General features: G+C 45.7%; 1 long non-coding RNA gene across 2 annotated transcripts in view; it reads left to right on the forward strand.

Moving 5' to 3' along the window:
- The first annotated feature begins 4,405 nt into the window (after positions 1–4,405).
- The window catches only part of LOC136565668 (uncharacterized), a 115,236-nt gene continuing 96,277 nt past the window's right edge, over positions 4,406–23,364 (forward strand). Inside the window, exons 1-2 of one of the 2 annotated variants that reach the window (XR_010784897.1) lie at positions 4,406–4,680; positions 7,774–7,930. This is a non-coding gene — a long non-coding RNA (uncharacterized lncRNA). Of the gene's footprint in view, positions 4,681–5,212; positions 5,265–7,773; positions 7,931–23,364 lie in introns of those variants that run through there. The other variant, XR_010784896.1, reaches the window with a different exon arrangement.

A 23,364-nucleotide genomic window follows, 5' to 3' on the forward strand; every position in this document is an offset into this window, starting at 1 on the left:
TAGTGGGGACATTTCACCTCCAGTTTCCTGTTCAGGATGATACAAGGGGATCCTTCTGGAGCCAAGATTTGTCTCTCACCACTGGAGATCCACTCTGGTCTCACTCCTTCCTTCCACGGTGGTGAAACCCTTGGTTCCAGTTCAGTTTGCAGATATTTGAGGCACAAACCCTACCTTTAAAGAGGAAAAATAATTGCAAATTAGCTCCTTTTAACCATCCCTGTGTTCTGGTGAGCTGCACTTTTCCCTTCCCTGTAGCTCCCTGCTTCTCCAAACAACCCCCCCAGCGCTGCAGGAACGGAATTGAAATGTGCTTGGCAGCTCCCTTCTGCAAAGCCTCCATCATTTTTTGTCATCGATCCAAAATATCTTCTGCCACTTCACTGACGTGAGGTCACCCTGATTTCATCCCAGGGCTGCTGTAGAGGGTTTTTTTTTGGTGTTTGTGTGTGTCCTGCCTGCCTCACCCCCTCCCCAGCTCGTGTTGTTGGGGGCTCAGCCGCTGCGTGAGGCGGCTCCGGCCTCGGCGCGTGCTGTGCTCTGGGAATTTGGTGGCTGATTTCTGAATTGCTGCCTTTGCCCTGCAAAACGAGGCTGCACGTCCTGCCCTGGGACACCCTCGACCAGGCTGCAAGGAACACAGGCTCCTCTTTAGAGTGTCTGCCTAGAAAATGCCCTGTTAGCAGCAGAAAATACCTGTCTGTGAGAGAGACTGCGCTGCTTTTTAACAACAACAAAAAAAACCTGTTGTTTTTTTGAGAAACAAACCAGAAACAAACAAACCTGTTGGTTTTTTTTGAGAAACAAACCTGAGATTCCTGCTCTGAGCAGGGCTTGGGGCGACACCCAGCCTTGTCCAGCGTGGCTTCAACATCCCCCAAAATCTCTCCAGGAGGATGAAATTTTCTTTTCTCTTCCCTTTCTGGTCACGTTTTACCAGTGGAGTTACTCAGCGAATTAATAGGTATAGAAATGCAAAGCTCTTTTCTTATTACACGCCATCGATCTGATTGCAGTGTCATTAATTGAAAGACTCTGGAAATGTGATGGATGGTTCAGTTCAGGATTCCACATTCGTTTTGGCATAGCCCTGCAGGAGAAAAGCTGCATGAAGCTGATTGAAGGGCTCTTTTTGTCTGACATGAATTATTCTTTCATTGTCAAACCTTGTAACAGCATTCAGACATAGGGAGATTTACAATGTGAAATCCTAAATGGGGTCTATTCTTAAAATAAAATTAGAAAAAAAAAAAAAAGAGAGAGAGAGCTTTATCTTGCAACGTTGAAAATAGCTATGGTTAAAAAAAAATAAAAGACAACCCCACAACTATTCCTCCAAATTAAATATCTTCTGCAAAACCCAAGGGGCTGATGTTTCTCACTTAATTTTAAATTATTCTGATGGTGAGGCCTTAAATGAATAAAACAATTGCTTTAATCACATAACGGTTGTCAACATTTTTATTACATTCAAATATATTTGTTTGTCTGAGAGGGTTTGTTTGTTCTCCCCACTGCTGTCATTCCCCCAGCTGAACGATTTGCCTGATTAGCTGGGAATCCTGCTCTTCCTGGAAAATTGCACGAGGCTTTCCTTTCCCTTTGGGGAAAATCTAGGTGGACCCTGCCGAAATGTTTATTTAAGGAAATCATTCTGTATTTTAGAAAACATTTAAAAGAAAAAAAAAACAAAACCCAAAACACCAGCTCTGTGTGCAAAGATTTCAGCTTTTCCCAGCTGCTGGATGCAGGCAGATCTGATCGAATGAGCTTTGGTGGGATTTGGGTTTATTTAATTTTTAATTATTTGCTGTTGGTCCCGTGCAGTTCCCTGGTTAAATTCTGCGGGTTCCTTTGTCTGTATCAAAATTCCTGCCAGGCTCTGAGGGTTGGGAGATGCAACCACTCCAAAAGCAGCAGAGAGGAGCAGCCCCGCTCCTCTTGACACCCCCAGATCGCCGTGCAAAGTTGATGAAGAGTTTGGAATGCCAAGCAGCCACCCAACTTGTAGGCTCATTTAAGAATAAAACACTGAAATAACATTATCCGAGATGGGAATCAATGTCATGCCTGTTACAAATGCTGGAGCTGGGAGAATAGCGAGATTACACAGAGCAGGCAGATTAGATGAAGAAGAGTATTCGATTACATTCCATCTGATTAGTGCTGTCTATTCATCTGCGTGGGGCTTTTTTTATTCTTCAAGAAAGCTGCCTTATTTTATGGGAATGGGCTGTGTTGAGACAGCGAAAAGCTGGAAGAACTGGATGTAAAATCGTGGTGGGAATAGGCAGCTCTTGGTTTAACCATCTTCCCCCTCAGCTCCTTTCCCATCCCCGGATCTGTGTGCCTAAATGTTTTAGCAGGCAGATCACCACAGAAATGACCATTTTTTACTGTTATTTAACCACTTCTCACCCCCAGAAAGGCATTAAGTGATCACTCTCTGCCTGACCCCTTCAACAAATGCCCTTTCCCACCTGAGCTGGACATTTGCAGGCAGCCAGCCCGGCCCGGTGACCGAGATGAGTAATTCCCATTAAAGTGGGGACAGAGCCTTTTTTCCCCGAGCCTGAGGAATAAACGGCACTGATGGGAAATGTTGTCCTCATCCCCCGCCCCCTCCCCCTGCCTATCTGCATGGAATACCCTCCCCAACGTGGAGTTTTTGAGGTCTCATTGTTCGGCGAGAGGGTTGAGATTATTTTTGTAGGTTTTATTTTTTTTTAATTTTTTTTTTTTGGGAGGGTTTTCCCTGGTCCTGCCGGGGATGCAGAGCCCGGCCACTGCAGGTGCTGCTCCTCACGCTGGGAACCTCCAGCTCTTCTGCAATTCCCAAGTTTGGGAATGGAGCTGGGTCAGAGCACAACACCCACCCAGCAGCGGGGTTTTTCCAGCCCCTTCTTGCTTTATTTTCAGGCTCAGCTCTGGGGTGCTCCCAGCCAGGGCTTCTCAGGCTGTTCCTCCAGCTCTCCTTTAATTTTGAGCACCTTCAGTGCCGTTAGCAGCTCCAACCTTCCAGCCACTGCCTGTTCCTAAAAGGTGAGGGAGCAGGGGAGGGGTTGCTTTCATTAGTTATTTGAAATTGAGGATGATTTAATTTCATTTTTTTTTTTTCTTGATGCTGTCTCAAGCTAAATAAACTCAGTTCCTCCGAGCCCAAAAAGCAGCGAGGATCTTTTGCCTTTGGTGTCACTAATTATCCTCCCATGGAAGCTGAGATCAGGAGAAAGGGGCATAACGAGAGAGTTTGTGCAGCCTTGCAGGACTCTGAGCACATTCTACGGAAGGGGGGGTAAAAAAAAAAAATGTTTATTCTCAGCCCCAAACTCTGTGAAACCGCTTCGTTTTCGGAGTTCCCCGCGCTCCGAAATGTGGGCTGGATAATTTCTGCAAATTCAATTAGAGTTTGGAGCCCGTGGCCGCTCTGATCAGATCTGTGTAAATAACATTGTCCCCAGCCTGTGTTGTCACCTCTGAAATGCTCTCTGGATCGCAGCCTAGCTCTGTCTTTTCTTGTGGTGGAGTCAGGGTGGTGCTGGATTTCGGAGATTTTGCATTTTATTGCTCTTGATTTTTTTTTTTTAATTTAATTTTTTTAGGGTTTTTTTTTTGTTTCATTTCTTTTTTTTTAGTTCCATTTTGACTCTGACAGTTTTTAAAGGTGAGGCTCATTTTTGTGAGGTTAAGAAGAAGGAGAGAGTAAAAGGTACCGTATCTTTCTTCTTAATTGTTTGGCTTAAGTCTGAAACATCTGAAAAAACACCCTTAAAATGATCTTAGAAGTAACAGTTGCTTAATTAATAAAAAAAATAGTAACAGATTTAGCTTACCCTCTTTATGGACTTAACTTCTGGAAATTAGGCATCCACTCTGTCTCCTCTGCAATAATCAGTTTCTTATCTAACAGATATGAAACGACCAAATACATCTTACATCCTTTAACTCAGCAACAATTATTCCAACAAAAAGAAAAACTAAAATAAAAATTGAAGCACTGCTACAGCTCAGAGCATCTTTTCCTTTAAACCCTTTAAAGTCGCCCATTTATTCCCATCCCGGCTCAGCTTAATTCCCTTTTATTGTGTCGTTGGGCTGAAAATATACAGTGCCATGCCTAATTGTGCTGCAATTCCACATTAATAACCTGGAACTTTGCATCCCAACCAGCGAGGAGCACGGAAAAAAGGCAGAAACAGATGCAATTATTTGTTGCTGGCTAAGTTACTGTACGTGACCCAGGTGCTGGAGGACTATTTGCATGTGTTTCTCACCTTTGTTCACCCAGACACATGGGGATCTCGAGCTATTGCTGACTAATTGATAGTTGTAGTAACTGCTATAGGCTCCTTAGATTAGAAATGCATGCAGACGTGTGTCTTGATTCAAACATTAAGGAACACACACACTCTCACTTACTTACACGGGCAGAAAGTCTTCATACTATTAGAGGTGTGTGATGGAGATAGCAGGACATAAAACAGAAGAGAGAGAGCCACAGGGAGAGAGAGAGAGACAGAGACAGAGAGATGGCATGCAGCATATATACCCCTACAAATAGTTCTAAAATGCGTTTGCAAATGCAGAAGTCTTCAGAACCATCCAACAGTTCAGCACAACCCTTTTTATCTCTTCTCTGCGGGACGTCTCCATCCAGATTACTCGAAAAAAGCGGAAAAGGTGAGAGCTCTGCCATCTTAGCTCTGAATTCATCTGATTTCCTTTTTTTTTTTTTTTTTTTCTCTCTCTCTCTCTCTCTATATCTCCCCCCCCCCTTCTCTCCCTTGTATTCCTTATGCCATTGTCCATTCTTATGATGGCAGCCGCCCTTGCTCTTGAATGCAAGTGTCACAGCGGGAGCAAAAAGGGTTCAGGGCTGCATTGTCAAAGCCATGGTTGCCTATTGTTTCTTAGCCTTTCACTGCTCTGCTTTTCCGAGCCTCTTTCCCTATCAGTGGCCCCTGTCAAGGGGAGGAGTAGGGAGAAAATTGCAAGAGTTAGTCGTCCTTTTTATTGCACACTGTTATGATAAACAGCCCCAGCAATACATCCCACAAAATTAGGAATTGTAACGACGGGACGGGGGGAAAAAAGAAATTTCTTTGTAGGTTTGCGTTTGGCGCTGCCCTTATGTCAAAAGCTTGGTTTTCTTAGGAAAGACTTTTGTATTGGTGGTTTTATTTTTTTTTTAATTTTTTTTTTTTTTTTGCCCAGCAAAAAATAGAGGCAGCTGCAAAGTGAACAGTGAGCTATTTAGCCACAAGGTAAAAATTTCCTGTTGCTATTTGGATACTGATGCTTTTCAATTTTAAAGGTGTGTGTGGGGGGGAGGAAGCATGACTGAAAGCATTTCTCTAGCTGTCCATCCATCCATCCATCCATCCATCCATCCATCCATCCATCCATCCATCCATCTCTATTTTATGTTTTAAAGCAATCGAAAACGGGTTTTAAAAAGGCCAGGGAGGCTGTTTGCAAGTTGGTTTTATTTGGGGGAACAAAAAAATAATTAAAAAAAAAATCTCTCAGTGCAGAATGAGGTTTGTGTTTCAGCTGATTGAATCTTGTGCTGGGAGATGAAGGGAGATGAGTGTCCTGCTCATGCCAGAAAGTGCTGCTTTGTCAGGGCATTCAAAGTAAAATTGTCACAATTTCTTCCTTTGGTGGAGGGGAGAAAAAAATTAATACAGACAGGAGTTTACTTGACATTTCAGCGTGTGTTTGATTGTCTTGTGTGCACAGGCCAGCTCTGCCCGTGTGCAAAACTTCAGGGAGGTTACAAAGTCATGGCCTCAAAAGTTTTTTTGTTTTACTGTGTTTGAGATGAAATTGCTGAGAAGAGAAAATTATTTCTAAAAGGGGGCTGCCCAGAAGAGTGCAAACATATTTATGTGTTCAAGCTGTAAATATTTTACTCATTTCACTTTAATTTTTATTTTTACTTGCGTTAAAAAAAAAAACAAAACAAACTAACAAAATGAAAGAGAAGCAAATGCAATCTGATTTGTGCTTTTAACTGTTTCTGTAAATTTGTTCATCATCCTTCCAATCCTTAAATTTTTCCTCACTGCCCTCAGTGTACAGGATATTTAACAGTCTGGGGGTTTAATTTTTGCCAGCCTATTATTATGTTCTTTTGGCTGAGCTGTTACATGATCAGAAATTATTGAAAGCAAACACTGCAGACCGTTCGTGTGTGTGCTGCTTGAGGCTGAATATCTGAGCCATTGCAAATGTCTCGTGCTAATTTATCATGTCCAATAATACCAGGCACAGATGTAAATATGGTTTAAGTCTTAGAGAAGCTTGCAGAGAAATTCTCCTCAAGCTGCTTGGGCTTGGTTTTGGTTCTGCTGCAGAATATCGAGTTGGCCGAGCCTCCCAAATCTGAGGGTTTGGTGGGAATTTAGAAAAAGGGCCAAGATATTTCACCTGGGTTCCCTCTTAACTCTCGGGATGCCAAAATAGAAGTGATTTGAGGACCAAATTCTCCCAGACCACTCGCTTTGCCTTTTCTCCACCGTGCTGGTGCTTTTTACACTCATTTATTGTCCTGCACCGCCAAGTTCTAGGTCAAGTATGCGCCTGTTTGGAAAATCTTTACGTTTGAAACTTTTTTTTTTTTCTTTTCCTGAAGAAATGATGAAAGAACTCTGGCCTTGTTTTAAATCAAGCTCTGAATGCAGCTGAGGCCACCCTGGGAGCACAATGTTTAATTTCCATTCGACATCTGCCTTATATTTCCCATTGCAGCCCGGGCTCTGCGTGGAAGGAGCACTTATCGTTGATAAAAAGTTTGGCATCTCTTTTGTCAGAGGTTGTAATTTCTGTTCTCTCAATCTGGACTGTCATTTTGTAAAATCTTTTGTCGCCGGAGCTGAATGGAAAACCTGGAATGTGCAAGAGATTAAAGAAATGGGGGAAGAGGATTCAAATGTGCACGGCAATTCTGGCCGCTCCCCTCTCTGAGACAGATGGTGCCTAATCCTGATTTTTCCTTATTCCAGTGTCAATTCCGAGCTGTCCCTCTGAATCCACAACTGAATACTGATGAATCAGGATCGGGCCTGGCTCATTTCTTTGCTTTTTGAGGCCGTGGGTTGATCTGGCAGAGATTTCTGCAGGCACAGCTCTGCCCTGGCACTCCTGCTGAGAGGTGCCCACTGAGTGACTCCAGCACTGCCCCGAGTCCCACTCCTCCCTCCTCCTCCTCCTCCTCCTCCTCCTCCTTCCTGACCTTCCAAACCTGGGAATAAATGTCTGATATGAGGGGTTTTCTTTAGGTAGGTCTGGGTAGGGAAATCTCAGAGTTGAGGGGGAATTTGGTGTGTCCGGGCACTCCAGAGGGGCTGAGGTGTCAGGTTTGCCAGGGGGGAAAAAGAAGTTTTTTTGCAGAGCAAAGGCAGAAACATTTGGCCCCACAGATGAATTTTGCTGTGAAAAGGGTGATTCAGGGGGAGAGGTGTTCCAGTCTCATCTGTTTCAGGTGGAGAAGGGAAAACTTCACTCTGCGTTTAATTGTTTGAATTTATTTTGTCTCCTTATTAATCCAAACAACTTGTGCTCACTTTGCTTTTAATATGAGAATATGAAAATGCTTTTTTTGCCCCAGATTCTGTTCTGTATTCTGAAGTGCTCTGTGTGCTGTCAGCTCAAGTTCCAGGCACTTCTTTCGCTCTTTCTTGGGGGATTTCAGTGAGCAGCACTTACACTTCTGTTCTACAAAGAAAGAAATATATCTCTTCTTTTTATTTATTTTTTTCCCTCTCATAGGAGTAACTTCAGTGGGAATTGCTCATGAAAAAGAGTGAGGATCACCTGGATTCTTCTGGAGCTGGGAGTCAGGGCCAGAAATCTGCAGGAAAGACCTGCCCAAGGAGCAAGAGGAGGATTTCACCTCTCCAGAGCTCCATCCCACCTGGAGCTCCAGGCAAGTACCATTCCCCTGCTTGGAGCTTCACTGCTGGGTCCTTGCGAGTTCTCCTGCGCAGAAATTGTCTCAGTGAAGTTGGGTTGCATTAAGATTTGATGAGAATTCGGTGCATTGATCAGGGATCTTGTCCCCTGCCATGGCCAGGGTGCCACTGCACACTTGTGGAGGGTTTATAGAGTCCAAAATGCAGCAAGAGCCAGCCCAGAGAGCTGTGTCAGGAAAAGCTGAACTTGGGTTAGGAGCCTTTGGCCAATCCCAAATCCATCTTTTGTTACTACTTTAAATCACTGACCAGGATCACTTTTCAGGATTTTGGGGGCAGAACTGAGCCACTGCCATGGATTTTGTGCCCAGGAGGGCTCTGCATGCCATGGGCAGCACCTTCCCAGGGGATTCCCACTGCTTTCCTTCTTCCTGCTCATGGAATTTATCCCTTGATGTGAGCAGAGCTTGGCAGGCAGAAAAGAGATTCTTTAAAAGTGGAAGAGACTGGAATAAGGCATGAAAGAACTTCTTATCTTCCACTGGGAAAAATCTGCTTGGAGAGACTCGATCAGGCAGGGGAAGCTGTGGGAGAAGAGGAGTGAAACACCAGCCAGGAAATTATCTCCTGGTGGGTGAGATGATGCTGCTTTCCAGGAAATCAGGGCAGATTCGTGGCTAACTCTGTGTGCTGGGAAGCTTCAGGGTGCAGGGGGTGTGCAGGGCCAGCCCCTGGTCTGGTGGAAGCTGTCACAGCATCAGCTGGATGCAGGTGAAGTTCCTGAGTGGGAGTGTCAGGGCTCTGTCCTGCTTAGGCTGCACTGCCCTGAGTTCAGACCCTTTTGTGCTGGCAGATTTCGCTCCTTATTCAAAACACGTGCCAGGGTTTAACCAAACCAGGACTCTGAGAGTGAGCACGGCAGAAAACTTTCATGTGACAATGTTGGCAAGAAAGAGAAGTAAGGATTTTTTAATGGGTCAATTGCTGTGTTTGCTGTTGTGGCAGAAGTGCCTCATGTGCTCAAACCTGCCTTAATTCACATTTCAGAACATTATTTCTCTTTCCCACAAGGTGATTTGGGTGGGAAGATGATTTGTGGTACAAATTCAGTTGTATTTATACACCTGCAATCTGTTCCATTGCTTTCATCAGGCTGTGCATGGAATTCCCACTTTTATTGACAGGAACGCATTTTCCTGGGCCAGGGTGGAAATTGTGGAAATTCAGGGTGGAAATTCCTGAAAATTCTGGGCATTGTTTTCTTTCTTTACATTTGCTTTGACTACAAAGGACTCAACCTGGCTGTGAGCTACAGGTTTAAAATGGAATTTCACAGATTGTGTTTCCACCTGTTCTTCGGGTTTTCCAACATTTTTCCGTCCATGGTTTGAGAAGGGACACTTGGTGTGGTGTCACCTTTGAGGGCCTGGTTGCTTTTTTCAGTTGCTGCAGGACTTAGAGGCATTTAGAGAGTTTGAGATGGGATTTTGGGAAGGAATTCCTGGCTGGGAGGGTGCCCAGAGGAGCTGTGGCTGCCCTGGATCCCTGGGAGTGCCCCAGACAGGGTTGGATGGGGCTTGGAGCACCTTGGGATGGTGGAAGGTCCCTGCCCATGGGATGGGCTTTAGGGTCCCTCCCAACCCAAACCATTCCATGATTTCTGCAAACTGAAGAGTCCTGCCCAGGCCTTTATCAAAGCCAAAACGAGCTCTGCACTCTGCGTCGTTTTTTCCACCCTTCACAACTTTTCATTTTCTTGTCCGGCTTCCTCCTGTTTTATGTGACAGAACCAGGCAGGAATGAGAGGAAGAAGTCACAAAAAATGTTCTGGGTAGGATTAACTGAGGTGATCCCATCAGAGGTGGAACCCAAGCCCTCAGGAATGTTCCAGTGTTGGCTTTAAGAGCAATAAATAAGCTTCAAGCCATGTTCTCCTTCCTCCAGAATTGTTTCTGGCTCTCTCTGCCCCCGTTTTGCTGTTGATAACCTGATTTCCATCTCTGGTTCATACTCCTGCCTGTGCAGAGAAAATCCTGCCAGTTTTCTGCCAAGTCATCACCTTTCCAACATGCAAACCCCTCCTAAAACCTCCCTCCTTCAGTACTGACCACATGAACTGATTGGTTCTTCTGAAATTGCCGTGTTTTTGTCAGGGCTGTGCAGGGATGAGCCAGCTCTGGAGGAGCTGGGTGATATTTTCACTGTAACCATGGTTCTCTCTCCTCATTTCTGGTTTGGTTGTGAGATAAGCTTGAGTTAAGGCATCATGTCAAGGGATTTTAGTTATTCTGGGGATGCCTTTTTGAATCCTGCATAAATAATGGGTGATTGAACAACAAAAAAAAAATTAAATTGATTCAGGAGTGCAATCTGCAGCTCAGAATGAAAACCACCCAGTTGGTTTGAAAATTCAGGAATGGGGAGGGAAAATCAAATGGTGGTGGTGATTACCCAGAGCAGCTGGTGTAATCCTGGAATTAGATGGTTTTTAAGGCTCTTTCCCACTTTTTAGTGTGTTCATGAACACCAGTGGAGGATTTTCTCTTGCTGGAAGCCACAGGGTGGATGCGGAATGGGATAAAACCCAAAATATTGTGGTTGGATCCCAGGAAGCTGCACCAGAGACCTCCTGAGGTCCTTTCCCACCTGATTTGGCTCAGAACCTTGGGTGGAGTCACAGAAATTATTAATAAAAAAGAAATAAATCACTTTTTTTTTCTCTTTGGACAATGTTCCTGTATTTAAAGGCCCTGAAATCTGCAAATGTCACACCGCTGCTGTCTGCTTGTTTGATAAAAATGCATTTTTCCATTTGCATGTGGAAATTCATCTTTTAGAAGAATTTTTTTTTTCTTTTTTAGTTACTGCTTGTGCTCCCTCTTTGAATTATTGGGCAACATTCAATAACAATAATAATAGTAATAGTAAAAATAATAATGGTATGAATGTAAGACTATCAGGTAGCAGAAATGTTCTAGCAAACCCTAAATGCCTCAGAGAATCTCTGGTACAAACCCTACAGGGTAAGTTGGAGGTTTGGGGCTCCTCCAGGAAGAAATTTGCCCAAACCTTCTCTTACTTTAGGAATTTTAGTAATTCCTACTAAAATCCTAAAATCCCAACCTCTGGAGCAGCAGAAAGTCCCTTCAGTCCATATTTTTTCTTCTTTTTTTGGCTGGTGGGATTATTGCTCTCTTCCCACACACAAGGATGGGGAAGAAGGGATCCCAAAATCAGATTACATCTGTCAGGTTGTATTTATTTTGATTTATGACTTGTAGAAACCAGGCAACTCAATCCTGGCTCTTCAGCCTCTGCTGCTTGGTGCAAAGTGCTCAAATTTGGCTTTCTGGGAGAATTCCACTGTCACAATTCCACAATTCCACAGTGCCACCCCTCTGAGGCTTTAGGAGCTCCAGGAAACAGGTCTGGATCATGGGACATTTCTCCATTGTAAGAATATATTAGAATATATTTCTATTCTAAATGTAAATAGAATATTTCCTTCTTGTTGTATTCTAAGATTCCCTTAGACTACATTTATGACCTTTTTATTATTTTTAAATTTTTTATTTTGCACCTGTAGAAGCTGTGAGCAAGGAGAAAAGGTTGGTGTTTAGCAGTGGATTCAGACCCAGATAAAATCTGAGCCGTTAATTTAAAGCAAAAGCTGATGAGGAGTTTTTCACTAAGACATTTCTCTATTGAAAACTGTAATAGCTCAGTGACTTAAACCCTGGGAGATGGTTTGTTTTTTTTTTTTTTTTAATATCTCCTTGCAAAGAAATGGAGAAAGAGTTTAGTTTTGCTGAAGTTTTCAAAATTGCTGGCTGAAGCACAAATCCTTTTGTGTCATCCCACGTGATTTGAGATGATCCCAGAGCTTTGTAAACTTTCCAGGGGTGACTCAACTTTTGGAGGTGCAAGGGTGTAAAGGGGAAAATGGGATGGGGAGACACAGGAGGGAAGGAGGTAAAAAATCAGGTTTGTAGTTGAGTTCAGTCATTAAAATAATGGTAAATAAAAGTAGTGAGAGTTTAGTGTTCAAAGCCAGCGTTGGATGGGTGGTATTTAATTCATTAAATAACATTTATCAAATTGAAGCTTTTGTAAATTATATTTGGGGATCTTCTGGGCCACCAGGTTTGGGGACAGTGCTGGGAGCAGCTCAGACCAGGGCTGGGTGACAAACCCTCCTTGTCCTGAGGCTGAAACCCAGCTTGTTGTGGCTGCAGATGACAGGCTGAGCTTCCCAGAGTCCCTGCTGTCCTTTCAGTGCGTGCTTCATCAAGCAGGCCGTGATTAATTGCAGCAGAGCTGCTTCTAATTGGAAACAGAATCTCAGGCTGAGCTTCTCCTCCATGTACAGATCACATGTGGGCTGGGTGTGCTGATTTGTAAAAAATATGTATTCACTGTACATTTAATTGTAGAAATTTATCTATCAAATACAGTTATTTATCTATTTAATCAGTATATAGCTGTCCATATAAATAGATATTTGCTTTCTGATTCATAATCTCACCAATAGCTCTGCCACACGTGCCAGTGCTGCTGTGCCAGGTCCAGCTGAAGTTCCAGAAGTTCTGTGTGAGTTCAGCTGCTTGTGGGATCCAAAAAATATGTATTCATAATATTATATATTTTATATATATGTACATAATATTATATATTTTAATTGTAGAAATATATCTATCCAATACATCTATTTATCTATTTAATCAAGACATATCTATCCATGTAAATAGATATTTGCTCTCTGGTTTAGCCATAATCTCACCAACAGCTCTGCCACACGTGCCTGTGCTGCTGTGGTAGCAGTCACAACAGCTCTGAGTTCAGCTGCTTGTAGGATCCAAAAAAATATGTATTCACTGTACATAATATTATATATTTTAATTGATATATTATATATTTTCATTGTAGAAATATATCTATCCAATACATCTATTTATCTATTTAATCAAGACATATCTATCCATATAAAGAGACATTTGCTCTGTGGTTTAGCCATGATCTCACCAACAGCTCTGCCACACGTGTCTGTGCTGCTGTGCCAGGTCCAGCTGAAGCCGCAGCAGCTCTGTGTGAGCTCAGCTGCCTGTGGGAATGTGCCTGATTTCTGTCCCCTTGTCCTGGCCGTGCTGCTGAGCTCTGTCCTGCCCCTTCCTGCCCAAAACCAGGAATCTGTGCCCTGTTTCTCCTCCAGCCTCCCCAGGGGCCACATCTGCTGCCCTCTGAGCTGGGTCTGACCCTGAACCCAGCTCCACTGGCTGGGGGGCTCCGGGGTGGGAGAACAAACTGGAAATGGCTTGGCTGGGATGCTCAGAGCAGGGCTGATGTGGGTGCAGAGGTTAATTAGGCCAGGTTAATTAGCTCCTCCATGGGGCAGTGCTGGGCACAACTCGAGTGCTGTGTCCAGTCTGGACCTGGAGGGGCTGGAGCGTGTCCAGGGCAGGGAATGGAGCTGGGAAGGGTCTGGAACCCCAGGAGGGGCTGAGGGAGCTGGGCAGGGGCTGAGCCTGGAGCAAAGGAGGCTCAGGGGCCCTTGTGGCTCTGCACAGCTCCTGGACAGCCCCAGGTGGGGCTGTGCTCCAGGGAGCAGGGCCAGGAGGAGAGGGAATGGCTCAGGCTGGAATCAGCAGGAATCTCCCCATGGAAAGGTTGTTGAATACTGGCAGGGGCTGCCCAGGGAGGTCTGGAGTCCCCAGCCCTGAGGTGTCCCAGGAAGGCCTGGATGTGGCACTCAGCTCTGGCTGGACTTGATGATCCTGGAGGCTTTTTCCAACCTTAATGATTCCATGCATCACTGGAGTGCCCAGATCCAGAGGAACTGGCTCTGTCTTGGCTTTTGGACTTGGAACCTGCAGCTCAGGCTGGAATTGTTGGTTTAACTCTGGACCAGTCCTGGGACAGCTGGACAAAGCAGCTCTGGCAAACCAACAACCTAAAATGCCCTGGGCTGCACACTGGGACATTAAAACCTTATGAGCCACTAAAATGATTTCATTTCTGTGACATTCCAGGTTGATTTTAAGAGGAGGTGACTTCAGACACCTTCATGAACTAATCCACCCTGGAGATGGGCATTGATGACGATGCTCACTTGGTTTTTTACAAGAGGAATAGAAACAAAAACCCAAATTCTCATCTCTCGCTGCTTTGTCCCCCATTGTGACATCAGTTCAGTTCAGTGGGATGAACCACAGGCTCTAGAACAGGAATATTACAGTTTGGGCAAAGGAACATATGATTTTATGGAAAATTATGGAGCTGCTGCAAGTCGTGAATGTGTTCTTGGTGATTTCTGCATGGATTTCAGCGAGGTCCAAATCTTGGGAAGTGATTCTGGCTTTAGTAAAAGACTGACAGACACTGGCAGCACGTGCAAACCAGACACACAGAGGAGGAAATTTGTGTCAGGATCTCTGTCAGGTACAATTTGAGCTGGGAGGTTTAAATAGAATTAAATAGTTTGTGGGGAAAATTCACTGCAGGAGTGCTGGACTGGAAGCTGATTTCACAGCCAACAAACTGCTGGGAGCCTTTCAGGGAGCGCCAATGGATTTTGGGGTCAAACTCTTCCCAACATGTGGATTATCCTCCCTTCACTTATTGACAGTGAGATTTTCACCCCTCTAAACAAGAAGTTGCTGGCAGAGCTCAGCCCCTAAGTGGTACAGAGTGGCAATAGCAGGATTTTAAAAGCGACCAAAGTCTGGGTAATTCCTCTCAGCAAAGCGATCTCGTGTTCTGCTGCTCCCAGCCTGGGCTGTGCCAGGAAAGGCCCTCTCAGGTCAACAGCTTCCATTTCCTATTGAGTTTTCCTGGAGAGCTCAGTCCCACTCAGGAGCACTCACAGGAGGAGCTCCAGGCACCCCTCAGCCATCCCCTGACAGACGGGGGTGATGCACTAATCTCAAATGATGAAGGATTTTGTTACCATTTTAATGAATTTACTGAGCTCAGGGATGGGGCTGGCTTGAGCAGAAGCCCCTGAGTACCACAAACATCTTCTTTCCCCTCCTCAATTCCTTCTCATGCTCTTCTGGTTCCCCTTGACTCTGGATCTTCCTCAGAATATTCCTCAGGTATTCCTCAGAATTAAGGATTGGCCTTGTTGGTTGATTTATAGATTAGTACAGCCTGGTTTTAAAGCTGGAGAAGGAACCAAAAAAGCAGAATTTGTTCTTCATCAACTTGAATATCTCTTCCTTTGCTCAGATAAGCAGCTCAGCTATCACCAGAACTGCAGATATGGATGCAACATAATAGTTAGGATATAATTTATATTCTTATTAAAAACAAATTGACAAAAAGCCCTAACTAATTGATAATTTAGCTGTTTTGCAGTTATTTTATGGATTAAAATGGGGTAGAAATGTGCTTGTTTTCCCTTGGCTGTGGTCTCAGCACTGATCCAGGAGCTCTGCACTTGCTCCAAGGGTTGGAACTGGAGCAGCTGGGATCTGGGTGTGGTGGCACTGCAGTGTTCCTGCTGTGTGGCCACAGATCAATTCCTGAAAACAGCAATTTAAAAAAAAAAAAAGAGATTTAGGAACCTTAAAAATAACACAATGCTTCAGCTCAAGAGATGGCATTAATTGGAGGGAGTTAATACCCATGGGTTTCAAAGTTTTTTACTGTTTGTTGATGCTGAGATTAGTAAATCACCCCCTGGTTTGGGTAAATCACCCCCTGGGTTAGTAAATCACCCCCTGGTTGGGTAAATCACCCCCTGGTTTAGTAAATCTGCCCTTGGTTGGGTAAATCTGCCCCTGGTTGTGTAAATCACCCCCTGGTTGTGTAAATCACCCCCTGGTTGGGTAAATCACCCCCTGGTTGGGTAAATCTGCCCCTGGTTGGGTAAATCACCCCCTGGTTGTGCTTGGTGCCTTCTGCATGTGTAGGAATGGAAGTAGAAAGCCTTGGATGGTTGTGGGTGGGTCACAGGGGCTGTGTGATCGCTTTGCAGGTCACCTCCGTTCCCTGTGGAATGTTTTGTCCAGGCCCAGTTGAAATGCTGGAGCCTTCCCTGCCCCTGGGGGTCTGTCCAGTCCTTCTGTCCTGCTTTGATTTGGCTGGGAGCTCCTCCTGATGGGCTCTTCTCCATCCACCATGTCCTGAGCTGGCTTAAGCTGGAATTTATCCCAGCCTCAGGTGCCCAAAGGGCTCCAAACTCTCGAGGTCAGTGGCTCAAAGGGGCACAAGAAGCTCCTGCTGGACCCAGGGGTGACAGCAGAGCATTTGTGAGGCCACCTTGGCTTTTGTCCAGCAGCAAAAGTATCAGTGGGGATTTTAAGGACCAAACATCACCAAAATTCCCCTGCAGAAAGAGCCCAGGGAAGGAAAGGCCCCTCCATCCCTGGCCCCACTCACCTCCCACTTTGCTGCTCAGGGCTCTGCTACCTCCAGCTGCAGGAGGAGGAAAGAGCTGAGAAAACAAGCCCTGAAATGACATTTCCCCTGCTCCAAAGGTAGGCAGGGGCGTCATCCACCCTGCAGGCCTCCAGCTTGCCTCTCTTTGCCCATTTCAAGTGCCTTTATTGGCAGCTGGCTGTTACTCTGGGCTAGGTGCTGCCTTTTCCCATTTCCCAGGTAAGGTAAATTCTGGATAAAAGGGGGACCTGTGTGAAGGAGCAGCTCCTGGGTGGTGACACATTGGTGGCCCTGCCTGCTGCCCCCTGAAGGGCTCTGTGCTTTGGGGACAGGGAGGGGGGGACCTGGGCCCACAATATTATGTCACAAACCAGAAAACAGCCGACCCTAGAGCAGCTGTAATGGCATAATAGGATAAGTGCAAGGCAGAAGCAGCAGGGTATAATAGGCACTCAGCTGCCTCTGTATTTACCTGGATGGAAGGAAGCTGGGAAACTGGGCCAGCATGGGGACAGTGGCAGTGTAAATGCACCAGGAGGTGGCTGTGGGTGAAGAGAAAAGGCAGCAATCCCAGGTGTTATTTAATAAATAATAATAATAATATTTGTGCTTGGCCTGAAAGGCTTCGCCCAGCTCTGAGTGCTGCTGGGGTCTCTCTGGTGTTGGGTTTCCTAATTCCTTCTCTCCTCCTGGCTCTCTAAAAGCCTCTGCCTGGTGGGTTTTTGTGCTTTATTATGTCTGGAGGGGAGAGCAGCTTTCATCTGCCTTTCTCTAGGCAAAAAAAGCCCTGGATTTCAGCAGCTGGGAGGGCAGGGAAATGTGGTGAATGGCCGAGGCTGTTTGTGGTGTTTCCATCCCTGGGAATGTCCAGGAGCAAGGTGGGACAGTGGCAGAGGTCCCTGAGGTGAGATTTAAGGTCCCTTCCAACCCAAACCAGTCTGGGATGAAGAAACAGGAAACCAAAAGGGGAAATCCCAACATTGAGATTCCATCCACCTTCCTCATCCACCTCCCTCATCCACCTCCCTCATCCAGCCCTCCCACAAGAAGGATTTTGCTGCAGGTCCCAGAACTCTGGGCTTGGTGATGCTTTGGTGGAATCTTTCAGGCCAAGACATGACTTTCTGGCACTCAGAACCATTTCTAAGCTGGGTTTTCTCTGCTGCTCTTGGATGTAGACTCAGCTTTGCTCGTGGCTCTGTGGCTTATCTGCCTCCCTGATTTCACTTTTCACTCCTTTGCTGACTTGGGTGCAGATCCTCCTGTTTAAGTGATGAGTCATTTTGACTTTGGATGGAAATTTGCTTTTTTTTTTTTCCACAGGGGCACTTAGGAACAGGTAAAATGAACCATTTAGATGATTTAGAGAGAGAGATGCCAGGGGAAGTGGGAATGTGTGCTCTGCTATTTCGTTCCTCTTTGCTTCAGATTGCTTTTATTCATTTAATTCCTGAGATGGGGATTGCTGAGTAGTGCCTCCCTCAGCATTGCCTCCCTTTCCTGGATTCCTTGGGCTGAATTGGTTGGAATTCATTGATGGATTTGGAATTGTTGTTTTCCCTGCAGTGCTGTGCCATCCAACAGCAAAACCCACGTTACAATTCCAGGAATTGCCAGGGTGGGCTGAACTGTTGGACACGCACAGAAAGATGCACACAGGAGTCTTTAGGAATGAAAGATGTGGGGTTAAAGAGTAGAAAATGAAACTTTAAAACATAGATTTTGTGAATTTTCTCAAGTGGAGCCAGGAGGTTTTTAGGAGGAAAATCTATTTTAAAAAATCCTGAAGTATGAAATATAATGAGTGTTTCCAAGGGGGAGGGGATCCTTCCAAAGCTTTAGTGGGAAAAAAGAATTGTTTTGGTTTTTTATTTTCCATGATGTGCTGAAGTACAGGTGGTCACACAGATTACAAAGAGCTGGGGGACATAATCTGACTTTGAATCTGAAATAAGGAGGGAGATTTGTTATTATATTATATTATATTATATTATTATATATTATATTATATAATATATATTCTATATAACATATATATAATGTAATGTAATATAATATAACATTATATTATATTATATTATATTATATTATATTATATTATGTTACGTTACGTTACGTTACGTTACGTTACGTTATGTTACGTTATATTATATTATATTATATTATATTATATTATATTATGTTATGTTATGTTATGTTATGTTATGTTATATTATATTATATTATATTATATTATATTATATTATATTATATTATATTATATTATATTATTATATTATCCCAAATATCATCCCAAAAGAAAATGCCATCACCTGCCAATTTGGAATGAGAGGTTAAAATAACTGAAGCATTTTGAGTGAAGATGATTTGTAAAACCATCCCCAGGCTGAGTCTGTCCTGCAGAAAAAGCAGGACCTGTTGAAATATCACTTATTGGGAGTTTGCTCCTTTTCAGCTGTAGTTAATTCTGAGTAAATGGTGTATTAATAATTGGGTTAAACCAATTCTCCCCATGGAAATGTAGGTTCTTGCCTGGCCTATTTACTGCAGCATCAGGGGCTGTCCTATTTTCCAGGAGTGTTCCTCTCACAGGAGGCATAAATCCTGTCTCACAAAAGGGAAACTGAGGCACAGATGGGGAGAAGTGGCCTGAGAAAGGATCAAGAAGGCTTGAAGGAGGAGCATTCCAAATTTTAGGCTCAAATTCCTCGTGGCACAGCCATTTGTTCTTCCAGCATCTGGCTTGCCCCTGGTCATTGATGGATAGTTTGGGTGGGGATGAGCACACACAGAAAAATGCACATTTAGGAGCTGGAACAGGCTCTGACAGCTGAGGGGGCGTTTAGGGAAGTGGGGTTTGTCATTAAACACCCTCTCTATGTGGGCACAGCTCCCCAAACCCGGGTTCTCCTTGCTCTCTTCCCATTTTGGGGAACCCAAACCCAGCAGGATCTCATTCTTCAGCATGGAGCATCCCCACAAACCCCACAAACCCTTCCCCACTTTGGGAAGTGTGGTTTGTTATTAAACACCCTCTCTGAGTGGGCACAGCTCCCCAAACCCGAGCTCTCCTTGCTCTCTCCCATTCTGGGGCGCCCAAACCCACCAGAATCTCATTCTCATCCCTCCCCAAACCCGACCTCTCCTTGCTCTCTCCCATTTTGGGGTGCCCAAACCCATCAGGATCTCCTTCTCACACCTCCCCAGACCCGAGCTCTCCTTGCTCTCCTCCCATTTTAGGGCACCCAAACCCATCAGGATCTCACTCTCCAGCATGGAGCATCCCCACAAACCCTTCCCCACTTTGGGAAGTGTGGTTTGTTATTAAACACCCTCTCTGAGTGGGCACAGCTCCCCAAACCCGAGCTCTCCTTGCTTTCTCCCATTTTGGGGCACCCAAACCCATCAGGATCTCATTCTCACCCCTCCCCAAACCCGAGCTCTCCTTGCTCTCTCCCCATTTTGGGGCACCCAAACCCATCAGGATCTCATTCTCACCCCTCCCCAAACCCGAGCTCTCCTTGCTCTCTCCCATTTTGGGGCACCCAAACCCAGACTCATTCTCATTGTGGAGCATCCCCACCAACCCCACAAACCCCACAACCCCAAACCCCCGCGGCTGCCCAGTGTCACACCGGGGTTTTCCATCATCCCCATCCCTCCTGAAGTGCATTCGCAGCGATTTTCCCGTCGGGGTTTTTTAGCATTATCGATCCCTGCGGGCCATGGGATGCCGTTGACCCTGGCACCTCGCCGGGGCTGCCCCGCCTTTGTCGCCGCTGCTGTCGCGCTCGGCAGATGGCTTTTGTTCCTGACAAACGCTGCTCATCCGATTGTCCGGGTTAGCGGGTGCGCCCCATCCCGCCCCGGCTCGGCCCTTCCCTGCCAGACTCGCCCCCTCCTTCCCCCGGGCTGGGAACACCAGAAGGAGCTGCTTTGCTTGGCTTTTTCTATTTTTTTTTCCTTTTTTTTTTTCTTTTTTTATTCCTCCTCCTTCTCCCCAGGGGTCTGCCTGGATTATTTCTGAAGCTGCTTTCTTTCTCCTGTGAAAGTAAGCCAGGGAAAATAGATTTAATTTTTGGGTTTTTTTGGGGGTAGCTTTTCTTGGACAACACCTGGGTCCCACCTTGGCTAAATCAGCATCAATCCTTCCTCATTTTTGATGTCCCACAACATCTAAATGGGTTTTTTGGGGGGATTTTTTTTTATTTTTTAAATTTTCTGTACGGTAATGCATTGCATCAACCTGCCAGAAGCAAACTGAGGGACAATGACAAGGATTTGTGTGGCAGCCTACAGGATTTGGGTGCCTGATCCACTTCTCTGTGGTGCCAGAATCTGCTGAATTCAGCACTCAAAGGCAGAAAGGCAAATCCCTGCAAAGCAGGAATTGCACTCTTTTGTGGCCTTGGGGGTGCTGGAAAAGCAGGGATTTGGGAGCTGTGGGGTGTCCTGGAATGCCTGAGGGAGGAAAATGGGAGTAGGGGCAGGTGCAGGGCAGCAGAGAGGGGAGGGTGACTTGTGAGGCTGCAGCCTGGGGCAGGGAAAGCTGATCAATTCTTAATTGTCTCCTAATGACTACAGGGTTCAAGGTTTTCCCTTGAATTCCAGGATTTTGGCAGGAGAATTTCAGACTTTTGCTCCTTGTGGGCAGTGTCAAACCCAGGCCTTGGCTTCTCCCCTCCTGAGGAAGGACTGGGGAAGTTTCTGCCCTGTTCTCTCTGAGGGCTGTGCTGTTGTTTCTCCCTCCAAAATTGAGAAAAAGAAGGATGGATGTGATTTCTGTACCAGCCAGGCTGTTTGTCAGTATTTTGCTACTTTATTGGAACTTGTGGAACCTGAATCAGGTCCACAAGAGCTGCTCAGAGGCCCATTATTTTCCATTGTTATTCATTTTTTCGTTCCAGTATTACTTTTCCTCAGGAAGTAATTTTTTTTTTCTTTTTAATTTAGTGTGATTTCACTCAAACCCACACTTTTCCTCCTAAAACCACCATAAATTATTCTGTTACCACCTCGCCTCACTGACTGAAGCTTTGTTCACACGAGATTCTTGGAGAGGATTTTTTTCCCCCCCCTGTCACCAGTGGGAATTAGAGTGGGGAAAGGGCAAATTTAAATTAATAAAAAAATCTGTTAAAGGAAAACGGCTTCTGGCGCTGAAGTCACCTTTTGGTCAGCCCTGTATGTGATCCCCCTCTTCTGGCTGTCTGCGGAATTGGATACGGAGGGAAGTGGAGACGAGCGCAGACAATGGGATTTGGGCAAATCCCATCATTTGCGTCCTGCAGGTCGAAAGAGCTGCTTGGAATGAGGGACAGGGTGTGCTTGTGCTGTGCTTTGGACTCAGCCCGGTGTCAGGTGTGCTCTGTGTGAAGCTCACCCCGGTTATATTTGACCTGGCTCTATTTTCAGCGTCTCTTGCTGCTGGTTTGTGCCTGGGAGAGGCCAAGGTGTGAAATGTGAAATGCTGCCCTCGTGGTCTGGTCGTGCTTTACATTTTATTTGTCTGCATAAAAATCCTGGCAGTTTTAGAGGCAATCCCGGGATACCCTCGGGAGGGGCTGTGTGAGGCAGGAGTAGAAAAATAAGCAAGGAAAAAAAGAAAAAATCCCATCAGGTGCTGGTTGCAGAGAGCAAATCTGTGATGGAATGTGGGGTGAGGGAGTGAGATGGGACAGCAGGGTTGGAGCTTCCTTCAGGGCTGGAATTAGTGCAGAGTTTTTTTCTGGGTGTAGGAACAAAATTTTAGTTCAAAGCCACATTTACATCCACGTCCCAGCTCCACCTTCCAGAAACTGAGTCTGATCATAAAGGTCGTCGAGCACAACTGAGTTCCTGAATAATTGAACAACATTTGCCATCTTGCTCCATGGCATTCCCTTCTTTTTTTTGCAGCAGGAACCACACTGGAGTTCATAACCTCTACCCAGACGTTAAAGAGGAGGCAGGAGAATATTCCAGGGAAGGTGTTAAATTACAGACTGGAGTTGGATGGAAGAGAGAACTAAAAGCAGGGAGAGATCTCATAATTCCCTCTGCTCCCAGCTTAAGGAAGCAGCATTCCCTTACTGACCCATCCTTTCCAGGGACAGCCATGAGCTGAGCAGTTTTCTCTCTTCTTTTGTCCTCCCTGGGCTCACTTTACTGCAGTTCCTGGTGCTAGAGATTGAATGTGAAAGCTGGACCCACTGCTGAGTGTAAAACAAACCAGGGAATCTTCCTGGAGGCCAGAATCTCCTGGAACAGAAAAAGAATAGGAAAGTCTCCTGTGTTTATCAGGGCTGCAGGAGATGCTGACCCTGGGATGGGATGGCAGGAGGCTCCTCCTGAGGGCTGCAGGAGATGCTGACCCTGGGATGGGATGGCAGGAGGCTCCTCCTGAGGGCTGACCCTGGGATGGGATGGAAGGAGGCTCCTCCTGAGGGCTGACCCTGGGATGGGGTGGCAGGAGGCTCCTCCTGAGGGCTGTAGGAGATGCTGACCCTGGGATGGGGTGGCAGGAGGCTCCTGCTGGCTCTCTGTGCCAGCTCCTGGCGCTCAGGGAGGTGTCAGACCGGGGTTGGTTTCACAGTTGTGCCAACTGGGGGAGACGCGTTTTCCTTAATGCGGTGGGAGATGAGTTTTGAGATGTGTGAGTGCCAAAGCATCCAGAACACTGCAAGGCACCTTTGTCCCTCGTGCCCCCAACAAAAGTGTCCTCTTGGCCTTGGCTGGGAGGAATTCCTGGCTAGTGAACGGACTCAGGGTGACCAGATGATGTCAGGAATGTGTTTGACATCACCTCACCCCTCTGCTTCTCCTTCTCCCTTCCCCTTTCTGTGCCCAGCAACCTAAATAACAAAATCTGGGCTAAACTGTGCCTCTGGGAAGTGCCACCATGCCAGGAGCAGTGGTGTCACCCTCAGGTGCTCCTGAATCAGGTGTCCAACACCTTCTGGGGAAGCAGAGTGGGAAGGGGCCACTCAAAAACCTCTGCAACCCTGGGCTCTGCCCCCAGAAATCCACCTCCCCTTCTGCTGGGAACTTCCCAAGGAGTAACAAATCCCCTCTGGCTCTGTGCTGAGTG

Source organism: Molothrus aeneus, chromosome 22 (genome assembly GCF_037042795.1).
Source record: "Molothrus aeneus isolate 106 chromosome 22, BPBGC_Maene_1.0, whole genome shotgun sequence".
In the NCBI taxonomy this organism is placed as follows: Eukaryota; Metazoa; Chordata; class Aves; order Passeriformes; family Icteridae; genus Molothrus; species Molothrus aeneus.